We start from the raw sequence: 26,678 nt of genomic DNA, 5'->3' as shown, positions 1-26,678 counted from the left end.
ATCTTCTCTAAAACACATTATAGAGTTCTCTTGTGGCACAGCAGGTTAAGGATCTGGCGTTGTCATTGCAGCAGCTTGGTCCAGTGGTGTGGTACAGGTTTGATCCCTGGCCCAGGAACTTCCACGTACCATGGGCATGGGAAGAAACAAAACAAAACAAAACAAAACACAGTATAATAAAACAATCTAAAATTAAAGGCAAAGAGAAAGTGTTAAAGCAATAAGAGAAAAAATAATCCTTACATATGAGAACTCCCACAAGGCTATGAGAGGATGTTTTAGCAGAAATTTGCAGGCCAGGAAATAGTGGGATGATGCATTCATAGTATTGAAAGTACAAAAAAGCCAACCAAGAATACTTTGCTTGTAAAAGTTTTCTTTCAGAAATGGAGGGAGAAAGACTTTTCCAAATAAACAAAAAGTGAAGGAGTTTATCACCACTTAATCTGCCTTACAAGAAATTCAAAAGGAGTTCTTCAAGCTAAAATGAAATTGCGCTCATTATTAACATGAAAACATAGGAAATATAAAACACACTGGTAAAGGTGAGTCTATAGTCAAATTCAGAGTACTATACTATAATATAATATTTGTAAATCACTTAACTCTGGTATAAAATTAACTAAAATATTAAAAATAACTATAGCTATAATAATTTGTTAATGAGTACACAATATAAAAAGATGTAGATTGTGACATCAAAAATAAAATTATATGGAAGGAGAGTAAAGGTTTTTTTTTGTAAATGATCAAAGTTAAGCTTTTAACAACTTCAAATAAGATGTTTTTTTGTATGACTCATGACCAAAAAAAAAACCCTAAAATGTCCAGTAAATACACAGAAGATAAAGAGAATGGAATCAAAGCATATTACTGCAAAAAATTATAAATTCACAAAGAAAAACAGTACCTTGTTCACTGCTGTAATTTCCCACACTTTAAATGTGCCCAGCACTTAGTAGGAGCTCGAGGATTTTTTTTTTTTTAAGTAACTTTGACGGAAAGGCATTAATTTAGCTATGAGGAAATCAAACTTACAATTTCATAATACAACTATATTTAAAATATCATGAACATTTAAACTTACATCTAGATTTCATGAAGAAAAGGACTGTGCAAGTAAGTATGTGAAAGATACTTCACAAATCTGAATTTATTTTCTTTGGTCATTATATGGAATGCCTAAAGTAAACTATCAAATCTCTAAATTTGGGAATAATTATTTTATTTATTTATTTATTTATTTATTGTCTTTTTAGGGCCGGATCCACAGCATATGGAAATTCCCAGGCTAGGGGTCCAGTTGGAGCTACAGCTGCTGGCCTACACCACAGCCACAGCAATGCCAGATCTGAGCCATGTCTGCAACCTACACCACAGTTCACAGCAACACCGGATCCTTAACCCACTGAGTGAGGCCAGGTACGGAACCCTCAACCTCATCGTTTCTAGTTGGATTTGTTTCCGCTGCACCATGAAGGGACCTCTGGAATAATTACTCTAAAGTTTATGATTTCCCAATTGTGTCTGAAAAACTTTCTGAAAGTCCATAGACAAATAATTCAGCTCTATTTGAACACTTCTTTTTAAGGCCACACCTGGTACGTATGGAAGTTCCCAGGCTAGGGGTTGAATTGGAGCTGTAGCTGCCAGCCTACATCACAGCCACAGCAACACAGGATCCAAGCCACATCTGTGACTTATACCACAGCTTGTGGCAAATGCCAGATTCTTAATCCACTGAGTGAGGCCAGGGATTGAACCCACATCCTCATGGACGCTACGTTGGGTTCTTAACCTGCTAAGGCACAACAGGAACTCCTATTTGAACAACTTTACTATAGGGTATTTAATACTTCCTAAGACAGCCCATTCCATTGCTGGACAAATGAGCAAACTGTATTCTCCTCAGGGAATATTTACATCATTCTTATTGATAAGAATATACTAGATGCTCTATGGCGATGGTCAACACACCATAGCTCATTGGTCAAATCCATCCTTACATGTTTTATATAGTCCTTCAACTAAGACTGCTTTTTACCTTTTTAATCTGTACTAAAAGTTCAAAGCAAAGACACTATTGCATGACATAGGAAATTTATGAAATTCAAGTACTAGTCTTCACAACGTTGTATTGGAATGCCGAGGTCCATTTGTTTACCATTTGTTTATCATTGTGTCCATTTGTCTATCTAGGGCTGCTTTCTTTGCAGTGGGAGAGTTGAATAATTTGCAATAGGGAACATATGGACCTCAGAATCTACTATATTTCCTATATGGTCTTTTACAGAAAAAAGTTTATAGGCCATTGCTGGGGATTATGCAAAATTGAAGAGTCACCACTTTTGAGTCTAGCTTTCAAGATCGATTGTTAAAGGCATTACACAATTTGAAAAACTTATCTTATTACAATTTCTTTTTTTTTTTGCCCATGTCCATGGCCTGAGGAAGTTCCTAGGCCAGGATCATACTAGCACCACAACTGTAATGAGAATGAGAGCAGTGACAAGGCAGATCCTTAACCTAATCAGCCAGGAGGAGACTCTTAAAATTTGAATTACGGTTCTTGAATCTTCAAGTCTATTCGACTCTAAAAATAATTTATGCCTATCTGTGTGTATTAAGAATCATAAAGTGTACTCTGTGTGTGTGTTGTGTGTGTGTGTGCCAAAGTCAGAGATATGCACCAGGAAACAAATTTAAATTTGGAATAGGGCCACGTGAATAATCGTGTACCTTGATGATCAAGATTGGATACAATTATTCAGCACAAAATGAAGGCTTAAACTATCAAAATGGTAGTTTTTAAATAGAGAATCAGATGCTTATTTACATTTTCTGGCACCAGATTCTGTATGTTCATTTTCTTAAATAATTTCTTAAGTACATAAACATGTGTTAGTGCCTGTTTTCCTTACTGGCGTGATCTCATATGTGGCCCCTATTTTGATTCTATTCTTATGATGTGAGCTTTGTTACAATCAGAAAAGTAAAAAAATAAAATAAAAGTAAAAATAATTCAGTTCCCATTGTGGCTCAGCAGAAACAAATCTGATTAGTATCCACGAGGACACAGGATCAATCTCTGGCCTTGCTCAGTGGGTTAAGTATCCGGCGTTGCCGTGAGCTTTCATGTGGGTTGCAGAGAGATCTCGCGTTGCTGTGGCTGTGGTGTAGGCCAGCGGCTACAACTCTGATTTGATTTGACCCCTAGCCTGGAAACCTCCATATGCCGAGGGTGTGGCCCTAAAAAAAAAAAAAAAAAAAGACAAAAAAAAATCATTTCTTTCAAAATAGTATTTGGATCATGGACATATACTTGTTTGGTCCTCTTCATTAAGATAACAGCTTTGTCAAATGTCACAGAATTCTTTCAAGGATAGGGCAAGTTTCCTCTTTCAGTAAGCTTTCAGTGGCCAGTCAGTGAAATGACTCAGAAGCCAGATCTATTTTGCAAAAAAAAATATAGGTCCTCGAATTCTGCATGTGGGGATAAGAGCTGACGGTTTGCACTTCCCATCACAGGGGTAGCAGGTTCTCATGAGGAAGGAAGGAAGGAGCCAGGGAGAGGGTTGGAAGAAGTACCAGGAGTACCAGTACAAGTGGGATACTAGCCTCACTCCTGTTTGACTACTAACCAACATCGGGACTTTAGCAAAGTTACTCGATGTTTTGTCTTCAATTTCCCCATCTTAAAAATTAAGGTCTTAGTTGAAATCAATAGTCTTCATGCTCTCCAAAGCAGTGAACACTTTGGTGAAATGAAAATCCTGGCACAAGGGAGTTCCTGTTGTGGCTCAGTGGTTAATGAATCCAACTAGGAACCATGAGGATGCGGGTTTGATCCCTGGCCTCTCTCAGTGGGTTAAGGATCTGGTGTTGCTGTGAGCTGTGGTATAGGTTGCAGATGCAGCTCGGATCCCGCGTTGCTGTGGCTCTGGCGTAGGCCAGCAGCTACAGCTCCGATTTGACCCCTAGCCTGGGAACTTCCATATGCTGCAGGAGCAGCCCAAGAAATGGCAAAAAGATAAAAAAAAAAAAAAATCCTGCTGCAAGACTAAAAAATGGGTGTGGAACTGACTTGGTGCAAGAGAAGAGCTGCTGGACTTTCGTTTGACCCCCGGCAGAAGAAATCCAGAAGCCCCTCTTCGGAGCTGAAACCTCTGCAGAACAGCCTGACAACTACAGACTGTTTACCAAGTTCTATTCCAAATAATCTGTGACTCTGTGGATAGCAGTTATCGCGTGCATTGTTTGTATATGCTTTAATGCATTGCATTTGCTGGAAAATAGTGTGTTCTCACTTACGATCAAGTGTTCCTGTGGCAGGAATATTTTAATTACTAATATGCTAGGAAAATCGTGCAGGTAGAGATGGAGCTCAGTCATCTCAAGCACATGCATCGACAGTGGGAGTCACCTAGACTCAGTAATTGCAAAGGAGATTCAGGGTGTTTGGGTTGTGTGACGTACTCTGTACGTTCACATCTGTCTCACTTTTACAATCAAATTCTATGTGGGAAGGGTCTATAGCTTAATAATCTTTTACCAGTGCCTAGCAACAGAAAATGTCCTGAAGCGCTTCAATAAATGAATTAACACATGAGAAGTTCTAGACTTATGGTACAGATCATTGAATTGGTACACTATTGCATAGCTATCTAAAAAAACAGGAGTAAAACTTACACATTGAATAATTAAGGATTAAAGTTAATGAGGAGTAAGATCCCTGGACCAAAAGTCCAATTCCTATATATTAACTCCACTTGTCATCTTGGGTACCTGTCTATAAGCCTCAGTCTAGTAGAAATAAACATTATAATCTCTAAATTTCCTCCAATACTGATATCCCATGAGACTATGGTTCCATTGACACAGAAATGAATCCTCTTAAAGAGTTTTTCATACATTATTCAAATAATTAGTGTAAATCTTTGCTTCCTGAATCCTGCCATCTATAAATTCTAGGGATTCTTTCTAGTGCAGCCTTTCAAGGACCATGGAGAAACATTGAACGGTCTCAGACCACACTTAAGACACTGACCCCTTCTTCTGCAGCATCGAACAAACCCCACCCCTCCATCTTGGGCTCCTGGATTTCCCATTCTGGGAGGCTCAGGGACAGGGGACCACACCAAAATGTTGACACCAGATGATCACTGTGACCTTAAAATGTTGGATAGCTCTCCCTTCTACGTGCCATCAATGTGGGAGAGGACTGTGAAGATGGAGAACTATAGAAACATCTGATAATTTATCAAAGAAATTGTACCAGATAGACAATATCAGTAGCTGTATCAATCAGGCTTATTTAAGAGACAAACACTCAAAGCTTCCTCCCCATGTTATAGCAGCATCGCCAATTTCACACTATACCTCACATACACAAAAAATGGGAAGGTTCCTTATGTTTGTATAATTCATCCATGGCTGGTTCTGATCCCCAAATCTTCTGGGTAGTAAGAACAAAACAAAACAAAACAAACAAACAAAAAAAACTTGCCAGCTAATGATGCTTCAGTTTTTCACAATATGAATGGCATTCATAACCGTTTAAGAGAACCTTTGTGGAATAAACTATCAATATTTTCACCTATTTCTCTTTCTTCTTCCCAAGGTAGCACCTGGATGTATCAGAAAACTCTCCCTACTCTTCAGGGGCAGAAAGAAGCTTTGGATCCATGGGTGGGTCCTTGGTCCACTCTCTAGTACTGGCTGGCTTTGTGGAAGAGGGTGCCTCTTTCCCAGATGGCCATTATTTACCTAAATGTATTCACTGTGGAATGAATGTTATGGTATGTTTCATAATTCTTGATTGACATCCCACTGAATTTAAATCCCAGATGAACCACCTCATACTATGCAATCTTCTTTTTTTAATTTTTTTAAAATTATAGTTGATTTACAATATTCTGTCAATTCCTGCTGTACAGCAAAGTATGCAATCTTCTTAAGTTATTTGTCCTGTCCTTAGTTTTCTTCTGTGAAATGGAAAGAATTTTGATGGTTCCATGCTATAGTACATGTTCAGTGTTTGACACATGGTAAGCCCTAAATATATGTTAGCTATTATTATGGAAATGAGACATTAGGCATGGCAAACAGAAAATTTGGGGGCTTAGCAGGATGGGACTGCATGCTAGCTATTATTGTTAATGCTAGTTTAGAGTCTAGGTCTTCCAGGCTCAAGGTTTGTGTCAAACACTCTAGGCTGAAGGACCTTTTGTGGACTGTGATATCCCCAAATATTAAGCATCAGCCTAAGTACATTTCTCAAGCTTTTCTAGCAACAGGCATTAAAACCAGTTATCAGGCAATTATCTATAAGCAATCAAGCCAATGTATTTTTCAGAAACTCAAGGAAAAAAGGCACTTTCATCTTTACTCTGTCTGACTTTCAATCATTTCATTCTAGATCTTGCAACCTGACACTAATTTCACAGCATCGAAGTGTGAGAAAAGATCATTCCAATACTGACTGTTAAAAAAAAAAAAATAACCTACAGGGACTTCTGGCTGCTGGGCCATTATAGTTTCTAAATTAATCATTTACAGTGTGTATATATCTGCATTGGTGGTTTCATTGACCAGTAAGTGTATATTCCCTTACCAGGAGCTCTGCCGCTCTTTTGCTCACTGAGTCATTCTGTTCACAAGGATATCACATTTTTAGTTTTGAAAGATCTTAGCCTTTGTTCTTATTAGACCTCTAGTCAAACAGTTCTTTCATTTCCTGTGGGTACTTCATGAACCCTAGCAAGTAGTCCACTAATAATGACTTAAATCTTTCAATAAATGTAGTGACATCTGTAGAGTCTCAGGCTTTGTGTCATGAGCTGGGAACGCGCACAGTTAGAAGCACAGCTATTAACGCTTGTCGGAATGCGGGGAGGGCGGGGAACGATGGTGGAGGCTGAAAGGTTTCTCAGAGGTGGTTTGGTTCAACCGACGGTGAAAAAGATGCCCTCTCTCCCGCCTGGATCATTTCCCTCCAGCTGCTGCCCCGATTTTCTTCTTTTCTCACCACATGTGAAGAGTTATCTGTGTATGTTTCTCCATTTTCTCACTCCCCACTCTGCTTTGGCTTCTGCTTCCATCGCCCTTTGGCAAGGACCGTCTGGAAGGTCTCAGCACCTTTACTGGACTCACCACCTTTACTGGACTTTTGGGCAATACCGACCACTATGTTCTTTGACCTGGCTGGTGCAGGAGTCTTCTGTTTCCATCTGCACCTTCAGTCACTCCTTCTCTGACCCTTTCGTAGTTATTGCTCCTTAGCTAAATAGATATTAAAAGCTGGGGGTTCCTCATGGCTGTCTTGCTGTCTCATCTAGAACTTCTCCCTAAGTCATAGTTTCTAAGCCTCTGGCTTCATGAACAGGTCAAAGGCAATGACTTTCAGACCAACGTAATATAGCCCTCCCCCCTCCAAGGCTCTAGCTCTCAACCTGGATGCATAATCACTGATTTGATATTTCGTCCTGAATGTTTCACAGAGCAACCTTATAATTTCCCCCCAGAAACTATTCTCCATCTCTAGTGTTTCCTATCTCAATAAGGGGCACCTCCATCCTTCTGTTTGCTTCATCATCTTGGACATCCTCCTCGTTCTCAGACGTATATTTAATAATATCCAAGTCTAGGCAAGATCCCTTCTAAGTATTTTTTGAACCGAAGCATGTATTTACATCTTTACTCCCGAATTCGAATCCAAGCTGCTACATCTTTCTCATGGAATCTTTCCAGAATCTTCTAAGAGGACTTCAGCCTTCTCTTCCTGTCCTTCTTTTTCCTAATGTCCTGGTGAAAGTGATCTTTTATGTGCCCTTCTGACCTTGTAACCACACTCATTAAAATCCTTCAATGACTTCCTATTATTCGTAGGTCACAGACAAGCTTTGATGTGACTCAGCTGTAGTCGCTTGTTCCGGCCTCTCCCTAATTCCACAGCATCCCCTTACACCACCTCCCTCCTCTGTCATTTCCTCTCAGCCATTCGGAACTTCATTCACCTTCACTTCCCCACTCAAAATCCATTCCCGAGTCACTATTCCATCTTCCAGTCCTCCTGTCTAGCTAGCTCTTACTTGTCTTTTGTGTCTCAGACTAAATGACATTTCCACATTGATGCTTATCCTAATACTCAGACCAGATTGCCTCTCTCTCATATTCTCTCATTTCACAATGTATTTATTGCAATTACAAATGTATAATAAATTGTATGATACTATATTTTATTCTGTTTCTCTGATAGGCTGTAAGAACTATGAAATCAGGGGGCCTATTTGTATTATAAATTTTTGTCTCTTCATCACTAGTTCAAATTTAAAATTATTTGTTAAATAAATGGATGAATGAGTGAATTAGACATACACCTTCTGTTAAATGCTTTACATTTATTGCTAACAGAAAATTTAGCAGTTTTTCCCAGTTACTTTGTTCTGTGTCTCTCACTAATTTGTGATGAATATTGTCTAACTGGTAGTATTGTTGTAATGAGTAAATATATTTTACATCTATCAGTATGTTAAACTCTCCCGGAGCAAGTGTTGAGAGCACGTCAGGCAAATGGATGGAAGTATGCAAGTAGGCATGGGGCAAACGTGGGTCTGGGTACTTTGGAATCCTCCACATATCATTTTCTGAAAAGGGAACCATGACTACAAAGCTGACAACCTCAGCATCAAGACTAGAAAAAAATGGAGAGTATTTATGGATTACTATCAACATGTGCTTACGTGCAAAGTATCAGATTTACTAGTGATGTACTCGAGGGAGAAGAACCAGCTGGATTTCTAAACCCTCTCGCCCTAGTTGACTGAGTCAGGCTCACAGAACTCTTTTCTGTGGTCCAGAAATAGAATGGACTATGGAGTCCAGGAGGTAACCCCTCGAGGTACTCAGCGGTTTTGCTCACTGTCACAGCACTGATCTAATGAGCCAAAGATGCATGTTCAATATCACCTTCATTGAATTAATTCACCTAAAATAATTTCCTTTCTGAGGGACTGTGGTGAGGACCCACGGAAGAAAGCTAGATCAGGCAAACCTCAGAACATCTGGTGCTCTAGCTTTCACCCCCGCAGAGAGGGAGGGCCAGATGCCTTTCTAGGAAATAGAATTTTCTGAATCGTTCTATTGTCATGCGTTAGTTAATAGTGGAACTAGCCAAAAATAATTTGAAGAAGGCAGGTTATAAATAGCCACTCACTTACCTACCTACCTAAAATATAAACCAGCAATAATTCTTCCTTCTATCAATTCTCTCTTTTAAAAGTATTGGTTTTATACATGGATGCACCGACAAACACCCTCATCACTGCCCTCCACCCTCACTCTGCGCCAGTAAGTAGATGATTTAATTTGCAATTAATTGTGAAGAAAATTAAGAGATGAGAAAAAGCAGTATAGGATAGGATTTAGGAAATGAGGCTTTTGTATCAGAGGGCTCTCTTTGGAAATTTTTTTTTTTTTTTTTTTTTTTTTTTAGGGCCACACCTGCGGCATATGGAAGTTTCCAGGTTAGGAGTAAAATCAGAGCTACAGCTGCTTGCCTACACCACAGTCATTGCAATGCTGGATTCGAGCTGCATCTGTGACTTACACCACAGCTCACAGCATTGCCAGATCCTTAACCCACTGAATGAGGCCTGTGATTGAACCTGAGTCCTCATGGATACTAGTCGGGTTCATTACCACAGAGCTGTGATGGGAGCTCTCTCTTTTGAATCTTGAGGCATTTTGCACACAGCATGGGCTTGGACAAGTTACTTAACCTCTTCGGGACTCCTCTCTGCAATAATATAAATGGTAATACTCTTATATTTGTGAGTTTTTTTCCATCTAATCACATTAAACCACTTAGTACAGTGCCTGGCACATCTTAAGTGCTCAGGAAATAATAACTATTTCCTTTCTAATTATTTTGTTTTTGATAGTCAACACCAGTCATTAGTTAATATTATCCTCGCAAGCAAAGGAATTCAAAATATAAGCAGTCATTTATAATTCTAAGACTCTTTTCTCAGCTTTCTTTCTTCACCCACCCACGGTTATAAAACCTTGGAGAAAGAAATCAATAGATGAAACAAAGTCTACCTTTCATGGATTTATCCCTCAAAGATTCCAAGGAAAGCTGGGGTAACAGAGGGGATACGAGCCTAGGAGAAGAAAAGCTTGTTTCATCATTTCTAACTCTGAGGTTTGATTACTCTGTTTTCAGCTACAACACTAAGAAAATACTACTGAATGTTTACCACATCTGAGGCCCTGTTTGGAGGTGAACTTTGTCCCGTCGAGATTAATATGTCAAAGCTCTACCCCAGTATTTCAGAATATGACCTTATTTGAAAATAGTCACTGGAGGAGTTCCTGCTGTGGCTCAGTGGGTTAAGAACTCAACATAGTATCCATGAAGATGCAGGTTTGATCCCTGGCCTCGCTCACTGGGTTAAGGATCCAGCATTGCCATGAGCTTTGGCATAGGTCGTGGATATGTCTCAGATCTGGCGTGGCTGTGGCTGTTGTAGGCTGGCAGCTGCAGCTCCAATTTGACCCCTAGCTCAGGAAATTCTATATGTCAAAGGTGTGGCTGTAAAAAGGAAAAAAAAAGAAAAAAAAGGTCACTGAATATGTAATTAGTCAAGATGAGGTCATGAGCGTGAGCCCTAACCAAATATCACCAGTGTACTTACGAGAGGGGTGTTTAGGCGCAGAGACGTATATACTGGACCAATGTCATGTGAGGATGCAGGCAGAGATGAGGGTGATGCTTCTGCAGGCCAAGGAGTGCCCATGTCAGAAACCCCCCGGGAATTAATGGAGAAGCAGGGAAGAGATCCTCCCTCACAGCCTTCAGAGGGAACCCACCCAGCTGACACTTTGACCTTGCCTCCAAAATTTTTTGAGACAGTACATTTCTGCTGTGTAAGCAACTCAGTTTGTGATCCTTTGTTAGAGCAACCTCAGCAAATGAATACAAGCCAAACGTATTACACGTCAAGCATGTCGCATGTACAATAAATGTGTTATTTTTAAGTTATTTTTCCCACTTTGAGAGGGTTAAGCCTAGTGAGGAATGCTCATGTTATCCCTCCTCTGTGGCTTAATTTATTTCTCGATGAAGATTTTCCTTCCTTCTCATGCTCACTGTCTTCCACAACAGACTCTGAATTTTTTGTAACCCACTGAGTTGTAAAACCCACCGAGTTGTAATGTGTGTATTGCGCCTTAAGGTTATGCTCATGGGTTAGTCAATTTTATCTCTTACACAATACTCTTGAAACAGGTAATCGCTAGAAAGATGAAGGAAGGAAAAAAAAAGGCAAAATAAGAGCCTAGAGGAGAAAGAGTCTCCTTCCTATAACATTTTGGGTTTTGTTTGTTTGTTTGTTTGTTTGTTTGTTTGTTTTGGTCTTTTTGGTGTGTGTCTTTTTTTTAGGGCCTCACTCAGTGGCATATGGAGATTTCCAGGCTAGGGGTCCAATTGGAGCTGTAGCCGCTGGCCTGCACCACATTCACAGCAAGTGGGACCTGAGCCGCATCTGCAACCTACACCACAGCTCACCGCAATGTTGGATCCTTAACCCACTGAGTGAGGCCAGGGATTGAACCTGCGTCCTCATAGATGCTACTCAGGTTCGTTAACCACTGAGCCGTGACAGGAACTCCCCTATAACATCTTAATAGGAGCCTCAACCTCTTCCCAAGAGGGTCTGATGTGGCATGCCACTTCCAATTTTCCCATCTCTTAAGTGCTCTGAGTTCTAGAATGTTCCTTCTAATTGTGAACTGAACTTTGTTTTCCTGCAGCTTCTTAGTTAGATTTGAGTCTTAGTTTTTCTTTCTTGAGAAATATGCAAGGTATTCTAGCCCTCCTCCCCTCCTTCCAATCCTTCACGGAACTTCTCTTCTAGAGATTACATCACATCCCACATGGAGGTAGTTTCTGGATCAGTTCATACTGATAGAGGTTCTAATATGGGTGAATTTCTTTCTCTCTCTCTCTCTCTCTCTCTCACTTTTTAGTGCTGCATCCATGGCACATGGAAATTCCCGGCTAGGGGTTGAACATGAGCTACACCTGCTGGCCTACACCACAGCCAGAGCAGCACAAGATCTGAGCCATGTCTGTGACCTATACCGCAGCTCATGGCAATGCCAGATTCTTAACCTACTGAGCGAGGTCAGGGATCGAATCCACATCCTCATGGATACTAGTCGGGTTCATTACCACTGAGCCACAAAGGGAACTCCTTTCTTTCACTCATTGCATCTTTGGATCACATTTGAGAGGTAAGCACTATTTCCATCACAGAGTAAGGAAGCGTAAGCTGGGTGAGGCAAAGTGATTTGTTTGAGGTCAGATAGTTGAGAAGTAGCAACTATGGAATTCATACTCTGGTCTGTCTGACACAAATTCAGGTTCTGGTTCCACAAAACCAGAAGTAAACTTTTTTGCAGTGCTGAGTCTGATTTACCCTCTGTCCATGACCTTAACTTTTGCATTAAGAAGGGGACTGAGAAGTTCCCTGGTGGCCTTAGTGGGTTAAGGATCTGACATTATTGTCACTGCTGTGGGACACTTTCAATCCCTAGCCCGAAACTTCTGGATGCCTTAGGTGCAGCCAAATTAAAAAAAAAAAAAGTGTGTGTGCATGGGGTTGGGGGGTGGACTGAGGTCCATGACTTCAGTAATAACAACTGGAGACTTAACCCTACTCAAACACAGTCTATTCAACAAGAGCAGGCACCAGCTGGCATATGGCATCGGGTGCCAATAGATCTGATAGTGCTAGGCAAAACAGCCTTGATTGGCAGCTGTTCCTTTGTCCAGCTGTCCAACAGATGGGGAGATGAGCAACAAAATGACCTAGCTGGCACCAAATATAACTATTCCTTTTTTATGATATTTGAACGTTGGAGCAATGAAACTGATGTGTGAAGTTGTCTCTAAAATCAAGGTAGGCCTATACAACAATTCAAAATTCTCCCCTGTATTATGTAGTAGAAAAAAATGGTTTCGAAGTGAGATGTCTAGGTTTCACCCTAGATCTGTTGTTGGCATGCTGTGTAAACTGGGGCTTCTCGCTTGGGTTCTCTGGCTCAGTTGTCTTATTAATAAAAACCTCCACAGTTTTGTTTGATGATCACATGCGAGGATATGTTTGAAATTATTTAAAATGTAAAAAGTGCCATGAAGTATAAACACATAAAAGGTCTAGGTACTTACAGATAAGTCCATTGTTCTGGGTGTTGGAAAGAAGAGTAGAGCATTTGTTTAACCTTTCAAAAGGAAAAACCCACAAAATTTAACAGAGCAGGGCAGAGGCCTCATTGACTTATGCAGAAATCTGTAAACCACACATCTACATTAAATAGCAGAGCACTGAGCTTCTATGAAATTGATTTGTCACTTGTTACCCTAGTATTTTCAGAAAGTACAGAATTTATTTTTCCTTTTGACTTGGTTTGTTTTTCCTATTGTGCTGGTGCTGAACTTCAGCTGTAAGGTTTAAGTTTTTCTTCATGAACTTTACAAGGAATAAGGAAACTGTAAATATACTACAATTCAACAACTATTTTGATGGAATGGTGGCTTACTTTTTAAAGACTGCAAGGAATAATGTGGACTCACTAGCACTGGAAATTAGTTGCCTATGCTGTAAGCATACAACGTCAGAATTTGGTGGCAGCTACACAATTATACAATCCAAAATTCTTCTTATAAGGAAAGGAAACTCATAGTTTAAACAGGATGCAAAAGATAACAGACATTGTGCAGCATCTCAGAAGTTTCTTGCTTCCTATGACTAAATGTCATTTGTTCATCTTTTAATTTCCCATGGGTATTTGTCCATTTCCCTCTTGTGTGTGTGTGTGTGTGTGTGTGTGTGTGAATAAAAGTCAGAAAATCTTTACATTTGAAGACTGAATTTGATGCTATGCATGCTGGGACTGAGAATTTTTCATCAAGACGTTAGAGTCAGTGTTGACTGGTTTATAATGGAACATGTGAGACATGGTGCAATTGGGTATTTCACAGGATAAAGTGGGTATTTCTCCCGTGATAATTATCATCATGTGTGTGTCAGTCTCTCTAAGTTGGAAGTTCTTGGACGTAGCCCATTTTTTGCTCTATATGGCTAGATTTAATTCTCATATCAGTTCCATGGATTCCATAATATTGACTAAAGTTAAAATGCAATGTTTAACCAGGGGAAGTTTCACTTTCTCTTACAAGAAGTCAAGGACATGACAAATCCTCCCACATCGAAGTCACAGGTTTGGGGGGATTATAGATCTGGGTGATATTTCAGAATTTACTCTGTTCATTGGAGAAGGGTCATACCTTGTACGGATTTGGGAAATAATAGCAAATAGTCAAAGTAGAGAACACGTAATAGATGAAACTTTATGTTTTTCAAGTGAAAAAATCTGTACACTATAAAGGCTGAATTTTTGTGTAGTGCAAATCTAAACAAGAATTTTTTACAAGAGATACAGAGTGAAGTTTGTCAAAGGACAATGAACCAAGACCAGAGAATGCAGAAGAAAGGAAGAGAGGGAGATGGATAGGGAAAAGGAGAGGGAGGGGGGAAAGGAAGAAGAGAGAATGGGGAGGGGGTGGAGAGGGAGAGAGAGAGAGAGAACAGTGTCAAAGTTTGATATATAATTTGCAAAGGTGGCCTCAACAATTTCTCACATCCTGGGACACGCTTTCCATTGCAATGGGATTTTGCTGTTCCATCGATGTGTAATGTCTGTTTTTTCTCCTCTGCAATATGGCCTGGCCTTATAACTTGATTCGGCCAATGGAATGTGTCAGAGTGACATTGTACGACTGGCCATCTTCAGTTTCAAGAAGTCTGCCTTTTTTCCCTTGCCCTTTAGGAATACGTTCACCATCATATGAAGAAGCCTGGTCTAGCAGTTTGGAAGAGAAGAGGCTATTTGTAGTAGAGACAAATCATCCCAGCTCCTGGACCAATTAGTCAACTGTCAGCATCATTTGCCAGAAATGTAAGTGAGACCATCTTGGACAACCCAGCCTCTGTGGAGTCATCAAGCACATCATGTGTGACCTCAGGCAAGACCAAGGCAAGAATCACTCAGGTGAGAACAGACCATTTTATTGGACCTCAGAATCATGACCAAATGATTGCTGTTCTAAGTGACAAAATTTTGAGGTGGTTTTTATAGTAATACGTAACTGATATAACATGAACCTTCAAAATATATTCAACCCTAATTCAGCAAGGATTTACTAGTTCTATGGCCATATCTATACCCTATTCAGGAGATCTGATCATGAACTCTAGAAATAAGTTTTAAGTTTGCCTGACTATTATGTATCCAGTTATCCAATTAAATTAATTATTATTAGTCTACAGCTACAAAAGTGGATATGGGAGAGGGTATAGACAATGGATAATTTCTCCCCTACATTGATTCATTTTGGTCCATTCCTCCATCCCCAATCACCTATAATAACCAGATCATACTTCTTCAATAAAAGAGAGACCTCTTTTTAAGTTAATGTTATAATTATATATATATACACAAATATACGTATAAGTATACACATATAATATATACATATACATACATATATATACACACACACACTTGATATTAAGAACTATTCTAAAAAGGAGTTTTGGCTTTCTTTCTGTTTTCTTGACCAATAATCAGTAGCCTCCTTACGCAATCATGTCTAAATCTTCCACATAGCCATATTCTTTTGGGGTGTGCCAGTCTTTGCCTTATGTATGACTGAGTAACAGATTTTGTGAGCAGTTGAAAAGCCATTTTGCCTTATACAATTTTCACCATAGACATCTCTCTTGGGGAGTCCACAAGACTACCCCAGGTTCAATAATTAATTCAGAGGCGCTCACAGGACTCAACATAAGGTCATATCCATGAATAAGATTTATTACATGAAAGGACACAGAGCAAAATCAGCAAAGGGGAAAGATGCATGGGTGAGGCCCTGAGGAATTGAGGCACATGCTGGGTCATACAGGCAATGCTGACCCTCTAGCAATGGGTTGTGACAACACTTGTGAAATGTTCTTTCCCAAGGAAATACATTAGAGTGCCCAGGTGTTTTATTAGGGTCTCATCACAGAGGCACCCTCTGTCAAGCACATACTGAAATTCCGGGCCCCTTTAAAAAGAATAGGTGTTCAAAATAAGCTGTATGTCTTACACAGGCATAGTGAATTTCTGATTGGGAAATGGTGGAAAACTTCCCCCAAATCTAAGTCCCCAGATATCCCCAGTCAAGGGCCAAATTTGCAAGCAGATTTTTCTAAGGATAGCGGCCCCAGGTCTCCATGTTTACTCTTTTCTGCACATGGCCCTTTTAACATTAGCATCTTTCATGCAGTGTTTACGTAACATCACCATTGACAGGAGAGCGTAACTTGCCCTGTGGGTCACAGGCAAGTGTTAGATTATCTTGGGAGTTCTCGTCATGGCTCAGTGGTTAACGAATCCAACTAGGAACCATGAGGTTGCGGGTTTGATCCCTGGCTTTGCTCAGTGGGTTGAGGATCCGGTGTTGCCATGAGCTGTGGTGTAGGTCACAGAGGCAGCTCGGATCTGGCGTTGCTGTGGCTGTGGGATAGGCCAGCGGCTACAGCTCGGGTTAGACCCCTAGCCTGGAAACCTCCATATGCCGTGGGAGCAGCCCTAGAAAGGCAAAAAGACAAAAAAATAAATAAATAAAATAAAGAGTTAGATTTTTTTTTTAAAAGAGAGTAAAGTTCTGTGTCCCAAGAACTTGAGGAAAAGAGCATTAGAATGCAGAAATAACACTGAATAAAGAGCCAGGAGATCTGTATCTGTCTTCTTGTAGCTCTAGCATCTGTCAGACTTCCAGCAATTATTAAATATCATTTGTGACTCTTAACACTAAGACACGTCTTTTTAACTAGTACTCCAAGCATATCACATTCAAACTCTTTTTTCTGAACTACTTCCTATGGTGCTTTGTATAAAACCCATATTCCTCACCTTGGCATTCAGTTATATATATAATATAATAAGGGTTCTACTTACTTTCATATTTTCCATCACTGCCCTCCCCACCTTCTAATTTAGACCTTATTGTGCAGCTGGATAGCCCTGTTTGTATACTTCCAAACAGGGTATTTCCCTTCCCTTTGGGTTTTCTCATGCCGTCCCCTCTTATCCAAATATTATTTCCTCTGACCTCCTCTCGCTGAAAATCTGTCACCTTTTTAAGACCCAGCAAACGTGCATATTCCATCCATATTTTTAAACTTGTTTTGTTTTGCAATGTTGTGTGATATTCTCACTTTGGAATCTTACAGCGTGGTTTGTATCAGTTATATAGCCCTTAGTATGTACTCCCCGCACAATAGTTAGACTGTAAGTTCTCTTGAAGGCAAAGAGTGAATTTCCTTTTATTTTGCACCTTCTATAGTTCCTAGAATAATGTCCAAAATACATTTGGCAAAGGGAAAAAAAAATGTTTGCTGTCTGCTGACTTCAAATGAATTGAAAATTCAAATTACCTAAGAGGGTATTTTTTTTTCATGTTTTTGAAACTAAGCATGTTATCATAATTATTTCTCTCTCCATAAGGGTTTTTGATGGTACTTTTAATAACAGCAAAAACTATGACTGTGAAGATAGCATTTTCCATCCCTCCCTCAAAGACAGAGTTTCAAGGCCCTTTGTGAAAGCAGGTAGGAGGTGAAGCAAAATCATTTGCTTGGAGTTGTAAAGGTGCTGTCCCATTTCCCGCAAACCACAGACTGACTCACTCCCACGCCACATCTCTGGGGCATCACACTTGCCCATGCCAGACTCCCAGTCATTAACCTCCCTTCAGAAGCCCCCTCCTTCTCTTGAACCAATAGCAGTACTTGGTCTTCCTTGATTTCCTTATTTGAAAACTACAAAGAATCTCAAGTTATTTCAAAGATTTGGCAGCCAGTAGTGTGCACCCCTAACATCCCCTACTGTGGTGGGGTCCAAGTTGAAGTTATGGTTCTTGCTCTCAGCCGTTTCCTGCCCTTGGGAATTGACAGAGAGCTGGGCCCCAGGATATTTGTTCTCTTTATCACCCGGACCATGTCCATGCACACATGCTACACACACACACAAACACAACAAAATCAAACACATATTTTATTTAAAAATATTTTCTGGAGTTCCCATCATGGCTCAGCAGTGAATGAACCCAACCAGCATCCATGAGGATGTGGGTTCAATACCAGACCTCGTTTGGTGGGTTAAGGATCCAGTGTGGCCATGTGCTGTGGTGTAGGTCACAGATGCGGCTCGGAACACGCATTGCTGTGGCTCTGGCGTAGGTCAGCGGCTATAGCTTCGATTGGACCCCTGGCCTGGAAACCTCCATATGTCATGGGTGTGGCCCTAAAAAGACAAAAAAAAATTTTTTTTCAATAAGCACAGAAACTATTAAAAAATAAAACCTATGTTCCCACACATGGAAAATCACACAAGCCAGTAGGTGGTCATGTTTGCTTTGAAATTGTGCTTATGATAAAACAGAACAGCCAAGATAAATTTGAAGTCTTTATTTTCCTCTCCCATCTCACACCTCTTTCTCCTTCCATGATACAATAACTATAAAGAATTTGGTGACTTTCCTTCCAGTCCTTTTAGGGGACGTTTGCTTTATGAATAAGTGTCCATAAACAGTATTAGTCTTTAAATGCTCACAAAAGACATCAGATTATACTTAACATTCTTCAACTTGCTCTTTTTAACTCCCAAGTATTTGACATTGATTTTGGTTCTTACACTTAGATATAACAGATTTATTTTAGTGCACAATACTTTAGTAATTATTTTACTAGACTGTTCGAGACCAATTTTTTTCTCTATTTATTCCTACTGATACATATATGGATTGTGTCTAAATTTTCTTTGCTATTATAAACAATGCTGCAATAAATGAACAAATGTTGTACTTTGTATGGTTTTTTCTAGGGTATAAACCTAGAAATAGAATTATTAGGTTCTTGGTTATTTTTAAGTCGACTAGATATAGCTGAGTTTCCTCTGCTTCTTTCCTGTTTCTAATACTTCTTTTCTGCTGCTACCCAAGTTATAAGTCTAAGATGCAAATCTGGGAGTTCCTGTTGTGGCTCAGCTGTAACAAGCCCAACTAGTATCCATGAGGTTGCAGGTTCGATCCCTGACCTCACTCAGTGGGTTAAGGATCTGGCGTTGCTGTGAGTGTAGGTCACAGAGGCAGCTCGGATCCTGCATTGCTGTGGCTGTGGTATAAGCCAGCAGCTGCAACTCGGATTCAGTCCCTAGACTGGGAACTTCCATATGCTGCAGGTGCGGAATTGAAAAAAAAAAAGTAAATTTGATCATGTCCCCAAAATATTTAAATATTAGTGACTTCCCATAGTCAGTAAAATATGGTATAAACTCATCACCTTGATATCCAAGACCCTTTATAATTTAGTTCAGTCTACTTCTTCTGGCTTATCTCATTCACATTTTATTCCCCAGCAACGTAGAAACATTTCTTATTCCATAATGGCATATTGAAATGTAGTGCCTCTATCCTTTGCCCAAATTTCTTCCTCTATCCAGAATTCCCTCCTTATCTCTTCTCGACCTCATTGCACCCTTCAAAACGTATCATAGGATCACCTCCTATAATAACCACCACCACAGCAATAATAGAAAACATTCACTGGGTGTTTGCTATGTACTTGAAATGATCCTTTACCAACTTCTCTTCCTGCCCAATACTATGTCCCCTCTTATTTAAAGATTGTCCTGGAGTTCCCGTCGTGGTGCAGCAGAAATGAATCTGACTAGGAACCATGAGGTTGTGGGTTTGATCCCTGGCCTCGCTCAGTGGGTTAAGGATCTGGTGTTACCATGAGCTGTGGTGTAGGTCACAGATGCGGCTTGGATCTGGTGTTGATGTGGCTCTAGCATAGGCCAGCAGCAACAGCTCCGATTTGACCCCTAGCCTGGGAACTTCCACATGCCGTGCAAGTATGGCCATAAAAAGACCAAAAAAAAAAAAAAAAAAAAAAAAAAAAGACCATCCTAAGTAGAGTTAAATACACTTTCCCCTGCCCCTCACATTACTCTACCTATCTATCCCTCTATCTCTCTATAATTAGATCTATGAAAACAATGTTAATAATCACGACTTTCATCTATCGGTTGCCTGCTCTTACCTGTATCCCCAACTTAACTTTTATTTTCTTCATTTAAAACCACTTAAGGTAAGAATTATTATCACTAGTTATCATTCTAACTTGCAAGAAACTAAAGTCCTGATAACAACGAATTGTCCTTTTTAATTGTATTTTTCAATGACTAGTCTATATACTGGTAATCCCATTACTTTAGAAATAATTTGAAGAAGGAACTACATTACACTATTCATACTTGTAGCCCAAGTACGTAGTATAAGGTAAAGGCTTACTGAGTATTTTTGAAATAAATAAATTAAGTATCCATGGTAATAAAGTATCTTTTATTTTCCTGGAAGCCATCACATAGGGAAGAATTGGCAGTAGGTTCTGAGCTCTTTTATTGTCACTAACAGTTGCAGTAAAGGCATTTTGCCAAATATGAGTTAAAAGCCACCTTTTGATGTTGAAACCACTCCTTGATAACCAAGTCATGAAGCCACAAAGGCTTCACACATTCCATACCACCAGTTTCATAGACAGGTCACATTGTTCCTTTCCCAGGGTTTAATTCTCCTTTAAATTCATATTGGCTTGGTCAGCTTCAATTTTTAGAATTCATTGATAACCTAAAAGAGAGGGCAGGTAAGCTGTGTTAGCATCTCCTGAACCTAAATATGACATGAACTTAAAGAAAATAAGTTCCTTCTCTGGAGTCTACCCTGGCCCCCACACGAAGAAGCACCATCAAGCTCCTGTAGCAGAGACTCACTCACTTTAGTAAACAGAACTGCATTCCCAACTGTGGGTAAGAGGAAGAGTGAAGATATTTTGTCAGATGTGAGTAGACCATTTAGAGCAGATACACATGGAGAGGTCTAGCAGGTTGCGATGTAACTATGAAATATTGGAAATCTAAGTACACTTATCATTCCCCAGCCAGAATCCTTGGCAGGAAGTGTGTGAACTCGGGAATAGAGCTGGAAGACCTGGCAACAAGCAATAGGGACAATCTCTGGAGAAGCAACATTGTGTAATCCTTGGTCTCGTGATTTCTTCTTATGTCTGATTCCTTTTTCAGGGAAGAAATCGTAATGTTGGGTCTGCAGCCAGTTGGGACACATAAGTAGAGACACCTGTGGTGCGGACTTTGTCGATACGCCTCGAGAATGAACTGATGTGTTGTTTTATGACTTTTTGGCCGTGTCTTTCTAAACGCTGATATTCAAAGAGAATATTTGTCAAATGGAATACTTTGTTATTAAATTTTAGGGGGCTTGGTGGAGAATTAATGCACAGCATGTCAATTTAGAATGGATGGAATACCACGTTGAAAATCTGCTGAGCTCTATGCCTTGAAAGTCAGCCATGGGGGTTCTGCTCTTAAAAAAATAGCTACCATTTCTTGAAAATCTACTTTCTCTTTTCTTTAGCCACAGGCCCATCCAGTCTCCATGCCAGACAAACAAGGTGTGGTAGGAGGTTAATCTTCCAGCGGGACTGTAAAATGTCAAGGCTGGAGACAAGACTCAAGGTGTAGAAAGTAATGTAAACCCTATTATATGTCAATGTCGTCTACTATATAAAAAGAGAAAGTCAGAGGGAGAGGAGGAACAGAGAGACAAACCCACAGCTGAAAAATAAAAGGGGGTTCTAAGTAAAATCATACGTGTAAAACGTAGGGCTTAAACAGGCTGTTTCCATCATACCTATGCAAAGCAACACTCGAGCCATTTATTTGCTTAGCCTCTCTGGGCCACAATTTCCTCTAGACGAAAAGAATAGCTCCTCCATGGTGCTACTCTGCTGGTAACCATACGTGACAAGTGAGTGAGGCTCAAACCTAACTCTGGACCTAGAGTTCCAGGGGTTAAAATCTTGCTTCACCACTTTGTTTCCTCACATGTAAAATGAAGGCACTAACAGTACAAAGTTTACATTAAAAAAAATAAAAAATAAACTTGAAACCAACCAAGACTTTGCATTTCTCAGTTATGAAAAAAAATTTCCTGAAAATGAACTATATGACATTTAATGACACATGGTGAAAATTTTAGCCATATTCCTCCGAGTGACTCATAATGTGTTTTCTAGAAGAAAAAACTGTCCTGCAAACCAAGAAAGGTCTTCTGAGAAAATGACAGAGCAGAGACCTGGTACTGCTTCTGGAAATTTGGAAAGTTTGTTCAAGAGGGCCTCTTTCCAAGGTGTAGCCGCCACATTGAGCCTCCGTACATTCATTTTTACTTTAATTCCATGGTTTCATTGGAGAACAATGGATACATATTGAATAAAGAGGATTCCAGGGAGTTTTATGGCAAGCCCTCAAGTACACACACATATAATCAAAATTTAGCACATTACAATATTTGCTTCTGATCTTCATTGGTTTTAGAACCAGTAGTTTATAGATGCAGCCGAAATCTCACTGGTATTCACCCTATTTTCATGTCTTGCCACTCAGTCCAGGAGCAATTATTATCCTGAAATCAGTGCCTCTTCTTCCACAATGAAGTGATTTCATTCCCTCAGGGAAAATTTTAAAAGAGTATGATTCCATCTTACATATTCGCATAAGTTGTTTCTAGCAAACCAAAGTTTAAAATTAAAGTCATGTTTTGGGGATCTATTTATATCGATACAAATATTAGGTTGAACTGTATACAGCTGTCAATAAACAACTGATTTTTCCCTATAAAAATAACAGTCTTATATAAGTAAACAATGGATATCAACTTCCCTCAGTTTAATTTACAATAATTTATACTTCACAACTTTTAAGATACATTCACCCATTGTTACACTTTGAACTTCCTTCTTTTTTTTAATGATGATAAATTGTGTTTAATTAATCTGTGTGAATCTGCTTATTGGCCATTCAGGTCTTCTTAATTCTGAATTTCCTTTTTTATATACTTTACCATTTTTTTCTATTTGTATTTTATCAATATTTTATTGACCTGTAGATGTTTTATGTAGTCTACATACTGACTCTTGTCTAAGTGTTGGCAATTACTTTTAGTTAATCACTTAATTGTAGTTGTTTTTATCATGTGTTTTGTGGGCTTTTTTTATTTTAATGTAAACAAATTCATTGATCTGTTAACTTATAGTTTTTGGTTTTTACTAAAATAATATGCCAATATTGCCCAATGTAATAAATATGTTCTCTAATTTTCTTCAACAGTTTTTTTGATATTCATACGTAGTTCTTTTAAAAAAAGGAATTTGTTTCGGGGTAATATATAAGATATATAACTAATTCTGTTATTCTTCATGTAGTTATAACAATGTCCCAGTACTGCTTGTTGACAGTTTTGTTCTTTTCCACTGATTCTTGTGTGTGTGTGTGTGTGTGTGTGTGTGTGTGTGTGTTTAGGTCCCCGCCCACAGCCTATGGAAATTCCCAGGCTAGGGGTCGAGTTGGAGCTCCAGCTGCCATCCTACACCACAGCCACAGCAATGTCAGAATGTCAGATCTGAGCCGAGTCTGCGACCTACACCATGGCTCACCGCAATGCCAGATCCTTAACTCACTAAATAAGGCCAGGGATTGAACCCGCGTTCTCATGGATACTAGTCTGGTTGGTGACCACTGAGCCGCAATAGGAACTCCTCCACTGAATCTTAAGAAAGGCTATTTTACACAAATACCAGGTCTTAGTATCCAGCAAGGTAATCCAACTAACCCTTCCAATGTCTTGTTTTTCTTCAAGCTGCTTTAAGCAGCTCTTAAGCCTTTGGAATTCCATGGGTATTCCAAGTTAAGGATTCTCTGTACTAAACCATATGTTTCAAGTGTGCCAGTTTTTCTACTCTTCTTACCAATTTGGCACTTCTGTAGACATCACTTTCTGAGGTAACTGAGTCATCATCTGCTATGATTAATTAATGGTCAGATTGGTCAATTGCTACTTGCATTCTGAGAAATTTTGCCACATGTACTCTGAGACTGTTATTATGTATGAATTCATGATTATTATATCTTGCTGATGGTTTGTTTCTTTTTATCACTAAGCCACATCCCTCTGTATTCTTATTATTTCTTTCAGTCTTAATATCTATTTTATTTATCCTATATTCACATATTTAATGACTACATATTACTATATGACTATAAAACTAATCTTTTTCAGTGTTGTTGATGTAACATTTTCTGTGCTTTTATCCAGCTTTCTCACTGTTAAATGCCTCCTCTGTCAAAAAGTCAGAGATGACTTTCTACTTCTAAAAAAAATCTGTTTGGGGGAGTTCCCATTGTGGCTCAGTGATTAACGAACCCAACTAGCATCCATGAGGACTCAAGTTTGATCCCTGCCCTTGCTCAGTGGGTTAAGGATCCAGCATTGCCATGAGCTGTGGTGTAGGTCACAGACACGGCTCAGATCCTGTGTTGCTGTGGCTGTGGTGTAAGCAGATGGCTACAGCTCCGATTGGACCCCTAGCCCGGGAATCTCCATTTGCCATGCATGTGGCCCTAAAGAGACAAAAAGACAAAAATAAATAAAATAAAATAAAATAAAAAATCTGTTTTGAACTGTTTTTTTATGTGTTCGTTATGGAATGAATTGTGTCTCCCCCATCCACCACATTCGTATATTGAAGCCCTAACTCCCAAAGTTGCTATATTTGGAGATAAGGCCTTTAACATCATAATTAAGGTTACATGACGTCATAGGGATCGGGCCGTAATCCAATAGGGCTGGATGCTTGGGATGCAGGCACACAGAAAGAGGACACAGAAAAGACAGTCACTTACAAGCCAAGGAGAGACATCTCAGTAGAAATCAAATAATATCACTTATATCCAGAATAATATATGGCACAAATGAACCTATCTACAGAAAAGAAACAAACTCATGGACTTGGGGACAGACTTGTGGTTGCCAAGGGGGAGTGGAGGGAGTGGGATAGATGGGGAGTTTGGGGTTAGCAGAAGCAAACTATTGTATTTGGAGTGGATAAGCAAAGAGCTGCTGCTATATAGCACAGGGAATTTTATCTAGTCACTTGTGATGGAATGTGATGGAGGATAATGTAAGAAAAAGTATGTGTGTATATATATATATATATGTATATATATATATATATGACTGTGTCACTTTGCTGTATGGCAGAAAATGACAGAACATTATACATCAACTATTATCAAAAAAATAAAAATATTAAAAAACAAATATCTCGATGTAGGTTTTCTAGCCTCCAGAACTGAGAAAAATTAATTTCTGCTGCATAAGCCACCCAATATGTGGTATTTTGCTGGAGTAACCCTAGAAAACCCACAGCATTTTAAGCTTGTTTTACATACTGAGGGCCAAAGTAACTCTCGAGAAATGGTGCCTCTCACCATTACCAGGGTTTTGCATGCATTGAGAGATACAGCAAATGGATGGAGATGAGGTTTTTGAAAAACATCTTTATTACTGTCCAAGGCCTTTTTGGAGAATTCTGTGTTGAAAACAGAGGGTGAGGAGACTCGCCAATAGAATTCTTGAGGCAAACTCGCTTACCAAGTTCTACCAGTACGGACCAGGAGCTGTATTGCCTGAATGGGGTCTACTGGGCACGGGGGAGCCCTGGGATATGCTTGTATGGACAGGAAAAGAAGGATGCTCTCTCATTCCAGCCCAGAACGTGTTTATTTTCAGTTTTCCAATTATTACACCACTCCAGGAGAGGGGAAATTAAAGATTAGATTGAGAAATGTCAAGAGGTTATATAAGGAAAATTACTTCTGTAGAAAATCTTGGGAATGGAGAAAATATACCCCTTCTACCTTTCCTTATTATTATTATTTTTTGCCTTCTAAACTCATTAGGATTAATTATGATTCCTTTATTGATAAAAAGGTGTGGCTATCTTGCAAAGGTCTTATGACCAGCAGTCCACTGAGACATCTACAGTTCTCATAAGACTGTTCTACAAATACCAATAACTCTTTCACAGGGAATTCTCCAGGGGCCAGTGTTGTATATTAATCAACCTACACTCACTTTCTGCCCTATTATAGAAAGTTATTTTGTATTTTATTTCCCCACCCATACTAAGGCCATGCACATTGATCATAATAGAATTTCAGAGGGTCTGCAGTAAGATAAACGCCTATGTTCCGATAAAATTCTTTTTTGATTTTTATTTTTTATTAATCAAATTTATTTTTATTAGGGTACAGTTGATTTACAGTGCTGAGTCAATTTCTGTTAGTATAGCATAGTGACCCAGTTTCTATGTATACATATGCATTCTTTTTTCTCATATTATCTTCCATTATGCTCTATTCCAAGAGACTGGATATAGTTCCCTGTGCTATACAGTGGGACCTCATTGCTTATTCATTTTAAATGTAATAGTTTTCATCTATCAAACCCAAACTGCCCATCCTTCCTGCTTCTTCTCCCCTCCCCCTTGGCCACCACAGGCCTGTTCGTTGTCTGTGATTTGTTTCTGTTTTATAGATAGGTTCACTTGCGCCATATTTTAGGTTTCACATGTAAGTGATATCAT

General features: G+C 39.3%; 1 long non-coding RNA gene across 1 annotated transcript; it reads left to right on the top strand.

Moving 5' to 3' along the window:
- Positions 1-12,832: 12,832 nt before the first annotated feature.
- LOC110260447 (uncharacterized) lies at positions 12,833-23,024 on the top strand. Its single transcript, XR_002343757.2, has 3 exons — positions 12,833-12,965; positions 14,896-15,117; positions 21,256-23,024. It is a non-coding gene; the product is annotated as an uncharacterized LOC110260447 (long non-coding RNA).
- Positions 23,025-26,678: the final 3,654 nt, after the last annotated feature.

Source organism: Sus scrofa, chromosome 4 (genome assembly GCF_054392235.1).
Source record: "Sus scrofa isolate SSC_HxYL_T2T_F1_AM1 chromosome 4, Sscrofa_HxYL_maternal_Yorkshire_Landrace_v2.0, whole genome shotgun sequence".
Lineage (NCBI taxonomy): Eukaryota > Metazoa > Chordata > Mammalia > Artiodactyla > Suidae > Sus > Sus scrofa.
The sequence above is the reverse complement of the archived record's forward strand: the minus strand, read 5'-3'. Positions and strand labels throughout refer to the sequence as shown.